Genomic DNA, 16655 nt, shown 5'->3' on the forward strand with positions numbered 1-16655 from the left:
CTTCATGCCAGAGAGAAAGTTATAATGGACCTTAATGTTAAATAAATGTATTGAGAATTTCCAGTCTTTGATTTTGGAAAGGTTTCCTCTTGTAATTGAATTGTGTCCTAACTTAATCGCGTTGCTTTTTGCCTCGTACTGAAATTTTAAGGAGAACAAACACTGCTTCAGTAGCAGGGTTGCAGTTCTAGACCCAGTCAAATCACGGAGAATTAAGCAAAATCCTATTCTGTCTGGTCTGCTCTACCCAGCTCTCTTCCAGAAGCACTGTTTAAGATTAGTTATGGGCTGCGCAGTACGCAGTACTGAGGTGGCAGAACAGAGAGCACTGCAGTACCAAAACTTTCCAGCCCGACGTGCTAAGAGGAGGTGAAATAATACCATCAGGAGGTTCGGGTCTTCAGGCACTGTACTGAAATGAACTTGGGAGCTCTTCCTGCAGCACTTGAATATTATATATTGAATATAATACATTTATTTAAAAAGTCCTTCCACATAAGAAATCCCCAGTGCCTCAGCAACTGAATATGAATATGAATTCTTCAGCTTTGAGGTCTCAGCCACATGGCTGAGAAAGCAGTTTTGCAGGCATTCAGCATCTATAATCCCAGCACAAAATGGGTCTGTTTTGCTTTTTTCCATTGGAACAAGAAGAAGAAGTGTCTGATGAGGAGAGGAGGAATACCAAAAAGCTACAACAGAGGACATTTTAAGCAGAATTTAAAGGAATATAAAATATAAACACTGAGCAGGTTGTCTGTGTTGGTGGAGGTAGATGAGGTGCGTTTGTAGGAACACAGAAAATGGAATATGCCATCATGCTAACGCTTGTTTCCACAGGTGTTAAAAATAGTGACGATAAGCACATCCTTCATGGCAACGGGAGCTGTATATGCTCAGACAACCCGACACATCCACAACCTTGAACCAGCGCAGATCTTTCCCACTCTTCTTTTCTACTCCATCTGTCCTTCCTTCACCCACCACGGCTGTTTCATGAGGCACTGTGCAGCACAGAAAACCATGGACCACTTCAATACGGACTTTGTTCATACAAATCCTGTTTGTAAAAGGCATCAGAGATTCTAGAGAAACCAACAAGATCTATGTTTCATGCAAGATTTTCTGTTTTGAAAGAGATCGAATGAAACTTTCTTCTCTGAGCTATCAGGATCAGACCCAACAGTAAAAAAATCCCCCCCCCCCCGCCCCGTGTCAAGGAAAGAAAGGTGGCCAGAGCAGACGTCCCCCCCAGGCACAAAGACTGATTGCCTTCATGCTGTGATAAGCCCCGCTGTCTCCATCAGGACTGTGTTTTACATGAACAGCTAACAGAAATACAGTATCTTCAGGCAGGAAAGGGTAGAGAAAGAAAACTGTACTGCTAAAATGAGCTTTTGAAGAAGAAGAGAAAGTGGTGTCTACTTCCATTATCAGTTCAGAGCTTGCACGTAAGACTGCCTCACCTTCCTTATGCAAAAGACATCTGTAAATGGTTCAAAAGTTTCCACAAATCTAATTCTTGTCTGGCTGTGGAAGCAGTTTAAAGCTTCTTTCAGGATGTTCGTTTCCCTGAACTGGATCCAGATTAAAAGCAATCCCTCAGAAGAAAAAGGAAAACCAAGCACTGGTTAAATCTATTCCCTCTGATAAATCTCTGTATCTGTGTCAGGTATCCTCAGCTTCTATAATCCCTGTACTTCAGCCTGCCATTCGCTAATTTTTTAAATCATAACTTCCTAAGAGGTTTAATGAGGATTTACCCTATGGCCTATGTTCTCCTTCACAAAAATGACAAGTTTCTGATGCTCTCTCTTCCGGGTAAGCAGAGGTCAAAGCAATCATAACTGATGTTAAGCACATTTAACTCCAGCAAAGACTTCCCTGGTATTCACTGACTGTCCGCACCAATAACCCCTGCAAGTCACCAGAATAAAAGCCATCTTTTGCTTTATAATTAGAGAGCCAGGCAGCTTTTTACCTGGGCAAGAGCCCATGGGCTCAGGCTGTGTAATGTGCACAGCTACCTCCTGGCATCGCTCGCCAGCAGTCGTGCATCTATGAAATCTCTTCTGCAAAGGCATTTATAACCAGTGCATTGGCTAATCTTATAAAAAAAAAGTCATTGTAGAACTGGTAATAACTTTTAAGAGTTTTTTGTTGTTGTTTTGTTTTGTTTTTTTAACAGTAAACTGCTTTCTAGAAGTAAAACTATTTACACCCCTTTAAAAAAATCTTCCTTGCTAAATACTCTGTTATACAGTAATTGTGCAAATCTTCTATCTGAATGTGATGCTCAATTCTTTGAAATCACCAGGACAAAACCAATGTCAGCACAGCTCGGGTCAGTGCTCTTTTCTCACTAATAATGTTTAGATATTTACCACTTCATTCACTCAGTGAATCCAGGGGACTGTAAACAAAAAATTATTTTAAAGCACTGCTCAACTGCTATGATTGTGTCTCATCAGTCCTCGAACCAATTAAATTGTCTTTATCCAGAGCAGCAAGCTTTAAAAACTTCAGCTGCTGTATACTCAAAAGCACAGAGATTTTTTCTAATTAGCCATGACATACCCAGCAGTGTCTGTCTGCTGGCATGCATGAAGCTGCCTAGCAACAATGCAAAAAAATCCTACAATAAGCCTCAGCGGATCACAAAGAGTCTGTTAAAAATGTTAATCTCTTGTCATAGAAAAGTAGGGATGGTTTCAATTAAGGACAGCAATTCTCAACTTGTTATTTATATGCAATGAACTAAAATAACATTCATAAAGTATAAATACAATGTGAAAAGGCCACGCATAATCACTTAAAGCTTTAATTTGCAGTACGTAATTTGCCATTCACATCTGTAAGCCTTTTGTTTTGCTTAATGGCAAAAACATTCCAGCTAGGTCAGACCTACACTTGAGTTTATACAATGCAGGAATCTCAGCAAACAGGGCTGGAGTGGGCTCAAGAAGTCATTGAGTCCGTCCCCAAGCACCAAGTCAGGAGAAATTTTCTATAAACCACTCCTGAATGCTTTACTTACCTGTGCCCCAGCCCTCCAAAAATAAACATTGGACCACCTCCCTTGGCACTCTGCTCAGTCACCTGGCTCTCTCAACAGCTGGAAAGCACTGGGAAATCTCTGACCAAAACCTGCCGTGTTCCAATCCAGGCAGTAACCCAGCAGCAACATAGAACAATACACTTTTTTCGCTGCATTCAAAAATGGCTATTATATTCCTTCAGTCTTCTTTTGAATAAATAACTCTAACTTTTCTCAGTCTTTCCTTACCTAGGTCACATTTCTTTACTTGAATTGCTTCTTCTCTTTGTATTATTTCTCCAACTCCCTGCAATCCCCGTTGGCTTGCATACTCAAGTGCATTCTCCCAGTGCAAGGCAGTAATGGGTCTGCAGCCACCACTTCTCCAGGAAGGGCTGATTTCATTGCGCCCTCATGCTTTTATTCATCCTTTTTCTGTCCTAGCATGGATTGATGTCCCTTCTGTTGCTAATGCTAATCACATTGCTTATCAGTCATTGCAGTCAGCCCTTTTCAAAGAAAACTGAGAAAAAATACAAAGTGCATTAAGCACTTGGGCCTCCTCAGCATTAGATTTCTCTCTGCGCTGAGTAGCAGAACAGCTTTTGCTTCATTTTTCTCTTAGAGCACACATGCTTTTTTATTGGGGGGTGGTCCCGAAGACTCCTGGATGAGACAAGAGGAAGGCGTACAGCCATTGTTTTTGTCAAGGATTCCCCCAAGGCTCGTTGAAAACCATAAGGAAAACTGTTTCCACGTTTACACCCTCAACAGCTGGCACAAGCCACATGCCCACACGTACCCCAACACGAGCCCATGAGACATACATGGCCAGTTCTGGTGAAAACGTCCCGTGGGCCTGAGGAGCTGTGCCAGCAGCAGCCGGCTCTGCGGGGCTCTTCCTGGACACCAGAGGAGCCTGGTGAGAGGCAGAGTGGCTGCTTCGCCATCACTTGCTTCAGATCCAGGAGGTGTCCACGTGCTCTGCTGGAATGCTGTCTGAGGTTTGGGCTGATGAGTCGCACCCACACGGCACACAAAATGTTAATTGGGAAGGAAAACCCACCATCTCTCTTTCAATTATTATTTTTTTCTTTCCCCCAAAGGACTAAATTGGGAAAGAATCACAATTAAATGCCTTTAGGAATAGAATCCTGGCAAATCCTCCCCAGCCCATTCTCAGAATCACTTTTTTTTTTTTTTCTGATGAAACAATAAAAGGATTGAGATTCATACAGTGTATTAGCATAAACATTTATCCTAACTTGGCAGAGCTGCAAGCAATGAGGAAAGGAGTCCAAGAAAAGAATAAATAACAGATAACCTCAATACCTGGGGTCAAAACACAGGGAAAATATTCCCTGCATTACACAACCTGTGAAATTCGGTCTTCTCAAATAAACACTTTCAGATTTAGAATCAAATGCCAAAGGAGCAACTTTAATGCTATTGACCAGATTTTTGCACTTTATTGATAATTTTAACAATTAACTGACAACGGTTAATTCAATACTTTGAAAACAGTTATCATTATGCAAACTCTCATTATTGGACTAATTATAATGGGATTTACTGTAAGGTTTGGTAAATTTACCAAATTTACTGTAAGGTTTGGGTTCCTTCTAGCTCCTACGAAGTGTATGCATTTCTACTCTGCAGCTGCAAAGACTGTACCATTACATGAGAAACTGACTTTCTTGTATGTATCCTAATTTATCAGGGGTTCTTGCAAAACTGCAGTTATAAGGAGTACATGAATATGTCTATTTTTGGTAGATTCAGGTGATCTGTTTTCACACACACACACAAAAATCCCCTAGAATGTTTATTTTTCATTGGTTTTCCACTTTGATTAGTAAGGTGATTGATTTCTTACCTTACTGGTTTTTATTCCTCTCTTCTTATTGCTGGGAGTGGAGTTTTGGCTGTAGCACACTGTGGAAGCAATGAGAAAATGCAATCATTCTCGCAGGTCTAAGCATTATCATCTACAACTCACAATGACCAGTCAAGCTGGAACCTCTAAATTTGAAAACAAAAAGCAAAACTTTCCTACCTGTGCTTCTCATTTCTCCTCTTCTGGCAAATAGGTCTTGGTTTGTTAACTTCAGACTGTTCTTGCTGGCTTCTTTGTGTTCACCAAAGGTGTTTTTTTGTCGTTGTTGGTGGTTTTTTTTAAGACTGCTTAAGCACTGGGTTTCAGGCACAGTTCTCGTGTCTGCATATTTATTACAGCAAGGGGAAGTTGTATACTCAGGGGCATTCCTTTTGTTGCTGGCAACATAATAACATTTGCTTAATTGTGTTTTATTAATGTTAATATACCCAGAGGCTCAGGCTCTGCCCGCACATTTTTGTAAATTGAATTAAAGGAAAAATGAATCAGAGTTAAAAGACAGCTGATTAATTTTATCCACTTGCTTAAGGGCTTTTAAGCCAAATGGTCTCCACGTCTATTTTTCTTTAGAGAACAGACTTCATAGCCACAGGGCTAGGAGAGACTTGTCAGTAAGCCATTTTCATTGCCATGTGTCAAGGAGAGCTATTTAAAGCATTAAAAGAAGTGGACAACGGGGAGAGGTACTCACCCCCTGCTCCGTACAAATGGCAAGGTTAGACAGAGATGGTCTCTCCCACCTGCTGCCGAGATCACACAATTTTCATAAAGCATTTTTTAATGAAGCTTTCAGAACACCCCCTGGAGCCTGCTGCTCCAGACAGACAAGGACACAGGCACAGCACAAACCTGCTAAAAAGGGCTATTTCAATCCACAGAAAATCCACCCTATTAGCAGGTCTGTCTCAACGCACACTGTAATTTAAAGGCCATTATTGCACCGTTTAATAGGCTTTCAGCTAGTCGCAGCAGAAATCTGTTCTTGAGACAGATTTCTCATTAGGAAATAAACATACTTCATTAGGGAAGCCTCTGCTGGATGTATATTTATACAAAGCTTGGGAAGAAATATCAGTACGAATGTAGGGTTGAGATGTAGGAAACCCACTCTATTTTCCACTTACCACAAAGGTCTGAAAAGAATATACATGGAAACATGGCAGGCATTTCTGGGAACCATGCTTGGAGTCATTTCTTCAGGAGTGCTTATTCAAAATGGTAATGAAAAACGCAACTCAGAAATCTCACAGAAATAAGGATATTGAAAATGTATGTACAAGCGGATGGTTGGAGTCCCTCTGTGCAAGCAAAAGGCACAGTAGACGTCTCTCACCAGGACTGGAACAGCATGTCAGGATCAGGATCAGAACATTTTTCCATCTGTTTTGTCAGCAAGGGAGTTGAAGAGGAGACTGTTCCATAAGGGCAGGGTTTTCCCCTATGCCAGGCCCATCCATCCCCATGGGACAGGCTGGAGAGGACATCCAGGCCACCCAAGTGCCCATGGCCAGTGCTCTCTGCAAGTACCGCTCTGGTCATCTTGTACTTCCCCTCCTGGTTGATCCCAGGTACTTCAAGTGGCTCCCACACTGAGGTACATCCACAGCCAGTAACAAATAGATGATGAAAATGATCCAGGGTGGAAAATGTAGACTTTCTGAGGGTAAAGGAATTGAATGTTAGGCCCTCCGGATGTGTGAGTCTTTTTGAGGTGTTTCCTCAACCTGTGTTCTAGACTAGACACGTACCACTGGGTCTTGCACATCATACGTACTTGGTAAATGCTGTGTTGCATCCCAACCCAAAAGATATCCTCATGTGCCACAGGCATAATGAGAAAAGCTCTCCGCCAAGTTTACAGACACATCAAAATGAGCAAAGTCTGTGGCCCAGCTCCACAGCTAAGGATGGCAAGATCCTCCTTTTTGGTGGTTTATGGTGTCTACCAAGCCCAAGGTCTCTGATCACAGGGAGGACATGGGCTTTCACACCATCCTTTCCCTCCATGGAGCTCCAAAAGTCCTACCTGGTTTCATGTTTACACCAAACTTATGTGTATCTAATATGTGCTGCTGAGCTCTGGTGATAAGGTAGAGGCCTCTGGACGGTGCTGCAGGTCAGAGTCCAATCATCCAGCCTGCTTCTTTCGTTTGGCAAGCCGAAAAATGAATGAATGGGACTCGCCGCTGACTCCCACAAACTGCGTTGAAGCAGGATAAGTGCAGAAAGTTTTAGGCCAAGAGATATGCTTGGATGTATAGCAAGACAAACAGTATATACACAATATAAACCAGATTTCTATATTCAGAAACATTAAAAAAAAAAAAAAGAAAAAAAAAAGAAAAAAAATCCACCACCAAGCTTGGGTATTCGTAAGAATTAATTTGTAGAAATTCTCTTATTAATATGTAGAAATATTAATTTCACTCTCATCCACAGCCCCACATCCTGGAAAAGCTTGGAAAGCCCGGCTACATCAAGAAACCTCAGCAGTCTCAGCAGTGCTTCAGCATAAGGAATGACACCCATCAGGCTGTGCACAGAGGCACAGTCCATCCAGAAGGGCACCCTGTGAAGGAGTGCTGTGTGCACTGCACGATATAGGTATAGAAATACTAGTTATAATAGTAAAACACGTGGAACACAGAGCAAAGACATGCAGAAGGTCAGAAGAAATCATATCAGTGGTTGCAGGAAAAGCATCAGACTTTTCACACTCTTACTATAGGAGAAGCTAGAGGTACATGATGTTATCCAAACTGCACTTAATTATGGGTCTACCTAAGCTTTGCCTCCTAGCTTTCATAGTTGTATATCTATTGCAAAGACAACATTAAGCTTGAAGTTGCTACATGAGAGTATATCTGCACAAGCAGGGGGCAGGACAATTTAAAAAAACTGCTGTGTTTTCTTGGGTGCTTTGACATTTCTTCAGAGAAAGAAATGTCAATTCATTTTCTCTTGTTTCATTGTTAAAAAAAATAAAATAAAATAAAATAAAATAAAATAAAATAAAATAAAATAAAATAAAATAAAATAAAATAAAATAAAATAAAATAAATAAAATAATAAAATGCAGGAATTACAGGCTCTGAACAAATGAAAAATGTACCAGCCACACATGTTTCTCTCCTGGCAGGATGGAAAACCTTCAGAACCCATCCCTGCTGGATGGAGAGCAGTCCTCCTATCTGCCCCTCAGCCTTCTGCAGGCAGCAGCATGAGGACCTCCCAGTGGTAAGGGTATGTAAAGAGCATGCAGGGCTCTGAACACCCCCAGAAGCGTCTGGGAAGTCAGGATGGTTGGTGCGTCCACATGCTTCTCCCAGGAGGCACAACGGGCTGCTAACATTGTCCTGTTCCCGAGGCCGGGGGAGGCATGGGTGGGAGGGGAGAAGAGCTCTCCAGAGGTCTCCTCCTCTTTAGGAGTTTACTTACTGCCCGTTGTCACGAATGCGGTTGTTCTGCCCTATAACGTACAATGCAGCATACAGAGGCAAGCAGATAAAAATTCCATTTTTGGCTCCATAGCGGAGGCGGACACTTCTCAGAGAGCTCGCTGCCCTGGGATGGAGACAGCTCTGGGCCAGCCATGCTGCCCACGGGGCACGTAGCTGGTGGGCCAGGCTCGGCCGGGCTGTCAGCAGGCGCTGCTCCCTTGATCTCGGTGGGGGATGCTCTTCCATGGTGCCCTCAGCCCCACAGGAGCCCACCAGCAGCCTGAGAGAACTTCCCAGGCCCCGCTGGAGACTCCCGAGGATGCCTTCACAGGGGGTGCCTCACTTCTGAACTTGCCCTGTCAGAAAAAGAGAAATAGCTGTCATTTAAAAATAGAAGCAAAGTTTCTACGAGGCCCAGGCATGCATCTCGTGCTTGCTTGTTTAAATTACTTCCAGCTGAAAAGGCAGTCCCCCTGACAGCTTTTGAGTGACAGGAACTTCGTGCTGAGAAACCCATGTGAGCTTTGGCAACGTTCAAAAAGATGCTTTAAAACTAATACAGATTTGTTATCTCATAGGAACAGCCTTAGGCATTGTCTTTACAAAGGGAAAAATGTGTCGCAGCAGAGCTACCGTGCACACTTACAACACTAACATCGCTCAAAGAAAGCGCAGAGCATATGCACGCGCACGAGGAACCTGAACCGTCTGCCAGGCACTGCCTGCCTCCTCCTCGAGTCGCACCACGGCGGCTGGGTGCAGAAATGGCTGTCCCACGTGTTAAGGATGTTGCTTACAGCAAAGGCTGACAAAATCGGGACAATCAGCTAAACAACTGCCTCCCTGAATTTACTTTATCTGAAATGAAGTCTTGACAGTGAGTCTTCCAGTCTTAGAGAGCACTGTTTTCAGTTGTGTGCTGGGAAGCTTTGATCTGGAGATACCTTGCTCTCCCAGTACGCTGTTGTACTGGGAGTACTTGTTGTTGCACCATTAGAACATGAGAAACACTGCAAGATCCAGCTTTAGATGCTCACGTCCGTGTAACACGCTAGCGGTATCTCTATCCTTAATAAAACTTCAAGAATAGGTTCTTGAGGCCCATGAGAATTACAAAAGGAACACGGATGTTTCTCAGCTAACACACCATGATGTACGTGTGATCTGGCAGTTCATACGTACTGTAACCTTCATCTGCACACCACATTGATAACCTGCTGTGACAGGCGAGCTCATAAACTCCCTGGGAAGAACATTCACCCTGCTCTGGAAAGCCCCTCATCCACTTGGATGCCCTGTTCTAGCACTGTAACTAATCAGCTGCAAAGCACATCACGTGAAAGTGGGAATTTGGGCCTTTAATCAGATCAGATTGCTTACTCCAGACATTGTCTGCAAAACTCTGATTCCATTGTATGAAAAGTAACCACAGGAAGAAAACATTTTCATCATTCGCTTGTTAATATATAGGTTTTTCTCCATGAGCTGGGCTCAGGCAAATAACAACAACAACATAACTATTGCTTAAAAATGAAATTTATTGAATGGATTCTTAACACTAGTTGTAAAAGCACAGAGATAACTAACACCACAGCTCTGTGACATGAGTACATTTGCCCTAGCAGGGCACTGAGCGCTGCCAAGATTTGTTGTTGACCATTTCGTAATGGCTGCAGAGTGAAAGGAGCAAGGTATCATTTTGATGTCAAAAACAGACGATGTTTGGGAGAGAGAGCCACAAAGTATTATCAGATGCTTAGAGATGAAAATCCAGAATGAGAACATAGATATGGAAAGCATCTGAGGCAGAGGAAGGATAAGGTTTTCCACCACATCTTTGGCTCCATCCCACAGTAGTTGTCAGTAGAGGCTTGGCCTGCCCCCACAGCAGGTACTGTCCCAGCAGATAGTCCCCAAAATGGGGTTCTCAGACCTGTTACACCAGAGAATGGCAAAACCCCAAGCTGTGAAGAGGCTTGAGACCCATAAGAACAAGTAACCACTGCTACACACACGCATGCCAACGTGGAAGTGTAGATGTTGATGGCATGTCATAGTTTATGGAGACACGGCCATAGACAAGCTGCCTGCCACACCAAGGGTTCAGTCTAGCCCAGTCTGTGGGAGGTGATTACACGATGGGCTGACCCTGAGAAGTCTAGCAGCGTTTGTGCTCTTATGTCGTGATCCTTTGAGCTACCTACTGCAAGCAGCATCCTGAGTGCAGGGATTTTGAGAAAGCTGTGCTCCTCTTTTTCATAGCTTGGGTCACTTCTGTATGTATCACTGCATTGTGTCACCAAGTGCCACTTCAGCTGGGGTTTAAAATCTGGACCATGAAAAAGAAAGAGCCTATTTCTTACTACACTCATAATTTCTACGGTTAAAAGCTTGGAAGACAATTTTTAGGCCATCGGCTCCAGGAATAGGGGCAGATTTGATGTATACAAACTCTTAGTGATTGCGGCACTCTGATTCCTATGAACTCCTGCCTATCATTAAGGAACAAAAAGCCCCCAGATGACACTTTTCACAAATCTTTATTGATTTAATGGGAGAAATAAATGGTTTTGGTAGTTGCCTTAGGAAGCAGAGCTGAATAATCAAGTGACACTTCTGCGGGTTAATGAGAAAGTCACCCAAAGGAGAAGTGCAGTAAGCTGTTGAATGTGTTGCCATTCACTCCTTCCCACCACCTTTCAGTTCTGATCAAGCATTGCACAGAAGAGAGTGTCCCCAGCATTCATAATCCAAACCCGACTGTTCAGACCACACATCATATTGGTTCTTCTGTACTGCAAGCCAGAGGGATGGGTCCAGCCAGGAAGAAACAGAGCTCAGCTCCAGCCCCTTTTGTCCCCGTGTCCCAGAACAAGCAGAGATGTGCTCCCACCCCTGGTCTGGGTGGTGGCAGCCAGGCAAGAAACTCTGCTATTCCCTTCACAGTGAGGAACTGCGATTCAAGTCCTTTCCCATGTTGTCTGTTAATAATATTTTCTTCTCAACCTTTCTACCCCGTGATCACCTTTCTACCCCATGATCACATACATACGCTTTGCAAAAGCGTAACAGCAGGATATCTTTGCTCTTTGCCTTGGAGGCATGCTACCGAACAGCAAAGGAAGCTTCTGCTTGCATCTCCTCTTTTGCACTACAATCCTTTCAAAAGCATCCAGAAATCATCACTTTCTTTTTTTCCTTTGTGTTCAGCAGCATCAACCCCAGCACTGTATGTGTGGGGCAGTGGCACTCTATGACATTAAAAGGCAGAAAATAGCCTTTAGGGCTCTTGACACTGAAATCCCCAAAAAGTGGGGAAGCAGAAGTTCAGTGGGAACGATCGTCCTAGAGACCTCAGCACTGGGTGATGTTCAATTGTCTAGAAAAAAAGAGAAATGAGGAAAACTGAGGAAGGTGTGGCTGGAGAGCAGAAAAAGGAGGGAGATTTTTGGTGCGAAGACAGGGGTATTTGTGTCGTTGACCAAACACTGCTTGTCCCACAGCTGCCCAGCCTCCCACCAGTCCCAATTATACTGGTTTGCTTAGCATTGTGGGGGCTAGCCCTCCTTTTTTCTATTTTTATTTATTTATTTATTTATTTATTTTTGTTAGAAATATCTTCCCTAAGCATAAGAAAACAAATAAGTTGTCAGAGCTCTGGGTCAGCCAGCAAGGAGCTGTGCTTAGCTCTGCTTTTTGCATTCCTGCCTACAGCTGCTAATACTGTGCTGTCTTTACATTATTCACGCACTGACAGGTGCAGAGGCTGAACGTGGAAATAGAGAAACACAGAAGCTTGGAAAGAAAAATTATTTCTCAAGGTCACTTCAAAAAGATTTCTGTTTATCATTTTTATACAGAAGCTTCCTCACCATTGGAAAGAAAGAAAGAATCACACTTGAGCAAACAGCAAGTTACAGTTCATAGAATTATAGAATCATAGAAAATCCCAAGTTGGAAGGGACCCACAAGGATCACCAAGTCCTGGCTCCACACAGCACAACTCCAAAATCAGACCGTATGTCTGAGAGTGTTGTCCAAACTCTTCATGAACTCCATCAGGCTTGGTGCCATGACCCTCCTGACCATGACCTGACCGCCATGACCTGACCCTCCCCTGTCCCAGCTCCATGCCGTTCCCTCGGGTCCTGTTGCTGTCCCCAGAGAGCAGAGCTCAGCGCCTGCCCCTCCGCTCCCCTCGTGAGGGAGCTGCAGGCCGCCATGAGGCCTCCCCTCGGCCTGCTCTGCGCTGGGCTGAATGAACCAAGGGGCCTCAGCTGCTCCTCCTGTGTCTTCCCCTCTAGACTCTTCACCATCTCTGCCGGCCTCCTTTGGACACTCTCTAACAGTTTTGTATCTTTCTTATACTGTGGTGCCCAAAACACAGAGCAGAGCAGGACAATCCCTTTCCTCGCCCGGCTGGCAGTGCTGGGCCTGAGGCACCCCAGGGCAGGGTCAGGCCTTTGGGCTGCCAGGGCACGCTGCTGGCTCATGTGCAGCTTGTCATTGACCAGAACCCCCGATCCCTTTCTGTGGGGCTTTTTTCCAGCCTCTCATCCCCCAGTCTGTACATATAACCAGGGTTGCCCTGACCCAGGTGCAGAATCTGGCACTTGCTGTTGTTAAATTTCATGTGGTTGGTGATTGCTCAGCCTCTATGGGTAACAACCCATTCAACTGGCTGTCTGCAGTGCTTTTGAGGGAGATGCAAGCCTTGTAGACATCCTGAAGTTCTTCACCTTTCTTGAGAGGCTGTACTTAGAAGATCCAAGCTGTCAAGGAAAAATCTGAAACTTTTCCTACATTTAAATTGGGACAGACAGGACGTAGAGCATGAGGAATATTGAAGTGTCAGGATCCAAGCACGAATGAAGAAGCTCCAGGACATTTTCATCATGAAATCACTGGAAGGAATTATTGCAGTTTTATGAAATTTAGGGGTAAAACCGTAAATATTTCTTATGTTATTGAGTAACACTGGTGAAGTGATGAAGCCTTGAAATCGTATTAAAATCATAGCATTTTAGACCTCATAGTATGACTCAGGATTGCGTCATACTTTGGCCTAGAAACACAAGGCAGTTTTCATGAAAAACATCTGGAACAAAGCTAAAGACAGTTCGCATTTAGAGTAATGGAAGAGTTCGGTCAAAGATTTAATGAAAAACAGTGGGAACAGGTAAAATCTCATGTTCAAACCTACCATTATTTTTTCAGAACAAACAAATCTAAAAATCAATATTAAGTAATAAATCAAAAAAACACCTGCCTATGCTAAAAAGTTTTTTTTTTTTAAAAAAAAAAAAAAAGCGGACAAAAAAACAACAGATGCAAACATCAGTCTGAATTAGCCACACACTGTTAGGGACTAGGCTGAAATGCTAATGAAGACAACTTTCCTTGACTTTGATTTAGACGACCATTTCAAGTTTAATGCCAGTCTATCCACAGGTTTTAATAAGATCTGCTACCACATGCTGAAAATGATCTTCACCGTTGCCAGTGAAGGCTACATCTCTATCTTCACTGCAACACAGAAGCAAGAATCCTCACTACAGTAGCATGCCAAAGCACTAGATTCTGCTGTTAGTTAAGCCCAGGAGCCAATGAACATCTATTTATTTATTTATTTATTTATTTTCCTTTTTTTTTTTTTTTTCTTTCCATCAGCACAAAATTCTACTGAAATTCTCACCAAGGCTTCATTTCCCCATATTTTCACTCCATCTGAAACAACAACCAGAAGGGAAAACACCACAAGGCACTCACACAGGCTTTCATCTTTAGTAGTCAGGATAAGGTTTAAAGAAGAGTGCAAAGGGAAGAGGTCAAGGTAGGTAGGGAAGAAGCCAAGAAAACCAGTGTTAGCCAGGAACAGGAGGAAGAAGCTACCCTGCACAGTGGGCAGACCAGTTTGCAGGTATCTTCCTTTGAGGAGCACATATGTCCAAGGCAAGTCTCACGAGCCCGTAACTATGCTGCTGAATATTTCTGTACATCTCCAGTAGAAATATCTTACTGCTTGACTTCCCACTCCAACTGCATCTAACTGGCCTTTTATATAAGCAACATCAGAGATGTGCTTTCATTTTTCTGTTTGTCTGAAGAAGCACTCCAGAGCAGCCTATTCTTTCCTGCAGCAGGAGCCTTCCTCCACTCTCCTTCCTCCCCACATCCTCCATCCGCCTCCCACAGCCTCTCCTCTCCCCTCAGCCTGACTCTTGGCAATAAATAATTCACCACGTCAACCTGTGAACCTGCCGCGTGAAGGCTGAGCAGGGCTGGCAGTACCACCGTGCTGCCAAGTGCTAACGAGCACGGCCAGCTCCTGCAGACATGGATGGAGATGCTGGCAGAAGGGCTGCTGCTGTGTCCCGGCGGGGGCGCGGGGTGGTTCGCTCTCCCCCTCCCTGACTTTCTGATGTGGTGCCTGAACAGCCCGAGCTGACCGCCCAGCCACAAACTGAAGGTTTTGTTATGGTCGGGTGGGAGGTTTTAATGAAAACAGCAGTCAGTGGCCAGGTCTTTAAAATGTACCGGAGGAGATGCAGATGGGAATTGGTGTGCAAGCGCGGCAGGGGCAGCCAGGAACGGCTCACACAATGTGTGAAAAACAGAAGGGCAACCAAAAAAAAAAAAAAAAAAACACAAATAGATGAGGGAAAGAAGAGAACTCTGAGGAGCTGCATGAAGTGAGAAACCAAGTTAAACAGAATGAATGTTAATTTACTCGAGGAAGGTAAAAAGAAAAAAATAAAGAAAAGAAATTGTCGGGGGAAACAGAAAAGAACAAGAAGATGACAGAAAGGGAGCAAGAAGTAATACAGGAGACAGTAATGAGTGGGCGAGCATGTGGTACAAAGAGAAAATAATCCACATACAAGCACCAAGGACCAGAACAATATGAAAACTGGTGCTCCAGCTGAGATAATCTCAGAGCTTTCCCAGAGACCAGATAAGCTGTCATTTACGGGAGGAGAAAAGATGTGTAATAGAGACAAGTTGGTCTTAGTGATTGGAAAGCACTCTGCCTCATGGCACAATAGCCTCAAGAAGCATTTCAAAAAAAAAAAAAAAAAAGTGTGGAGTATAGAAGAGGAATAACTTGCATTTACAAAGTCATGACACATGCTGCAAACCAGGCGGTACCAGAAGCAGCTTATCTGTGTAGACATTAGCCTGTTTAACATCAGCACTGCTCTGGTACATCAGATTCAGTGGAAATGGAGACTGAGTCCCTTCTGACCACCACATCGCAAAACACTCTGACTTCATTAACCACCATTTTTTGTTGTTGTTGTTGTTTGTTTGTTTGTTTTTCAGTTACCCAGCAGCACTGATCCTCCAAAAAGTATAATCTTTTCAGAGAGAGACAAGAAAATGGACCAACTGAAGAGAAATTCCAGTCCAGGTCCCCTGATTTTCAGGACTGACCCAGCAGCTAAGCTGCAGCATTTGGCAGCTCTTCAAAACATCCAGAGTTTAGCATCTCTTCCATAGCATGAAAATCTCTTACAGAGAAGTCTTCTGCAGGTACAAAAGAACCTTAAAAATTGTTGGCACCAAATATGAGACTTAGCCCAACTGCATTGCGCGATGACAAGAGAGGAGCACAACAGCTCCTCAGCAAGTCTGAATATTTCTTCGTGACAGCCCTCTGCTCTACCCATTGTGGGCCGAGGGAGGCTCGCTCTCGCCCGTGTATTTTCAGAGCTCCGGGTCTTCCAGATGGATGAGGCAGGCCTGTACATCTTGTTTGCTTATCAAGTGCATTACTCAAGTGTTGCTCATCAGGGTGTGGATTTCAGATAATGTTTTTGCAAGATCTGATGGCTCCAAGGCATTTGTGTGAAATTCTGCTTGTGTCAGCTTTACTATGTCTTTTTTTTCTTCTTTTCACTGTCCAAGCCCAGTCCCGGAGATGGACGTGTCTGCCTCACAGCAGTGAGTAGGGCTGATTTTTCTCACTCCACTCTTGCTGCTACATGCACAACAGGGTCCAAACTGAACAGGCAGCTCGGGCAGACATATCTTAAATCAACCTCTCCTCGATCTACAGCAGCTCAAGCAGTAAGCTGATGATGATCCATCTAATCAGTCAGATCCAAGAAGAAGTGTTCAGATTGGAAGAGGTGCAAAAAACAGCTACCAGGACTGTCAGGGGTGGTTAGGAGTGATTGCTTTGCTCAGCCTAACTGAGCAAAAGCTGAGGCAATAGGATAGCTTTTTAAAAATATCCCTGGAGGAAGGGGAATACCAGGGAGTAAAAAGAGCTATTCAG

At 43.7% G+C, this 16655-nt stretch overlaps 1 long non-coding RNA gene across 1 annotated transcript in view; it reads right to left on the minus strand.

Annotated features, from left to right (window-relative positions):
- The window catches only part of LOC125183350 (uncharacterized), a 29912-nt gene extending 24472 nt beyond the window's left edge, over positions 1 to 5440 (minus strand). Inside the window, exons 1-2 of the long non-coding RNA XR_010828744.1 lie at positions 5094 to 5440; positions 4914 to 4972 (exon numbers count right to left, since the gene is read on the minus strand). This is a non-coding gene — a long non-coding RNA (uncharacterized lncRNA). The remainder of the gene's footprint in view (positions 1 to 4913; positions 4973 to 5093) is intronic.
- Between the last annotated feature and the right edge of the window lie 11215 nt (positions 5441 to 16655).

This window comes from Anser cygnoides, chromosome 2, assembly GCF_040182565.1.
Source record: "Anser cygnoides isolate HZ-2024a breed goose chromosome 2, Taihu_goose_T2T_genome, whole genome shotgun sequence".
Lineage (NCBI taxonomy): Eukaryota > Metazoa > Chordata > Aves > Anseriformes > Anatidae > Anser > Anser cygnoides.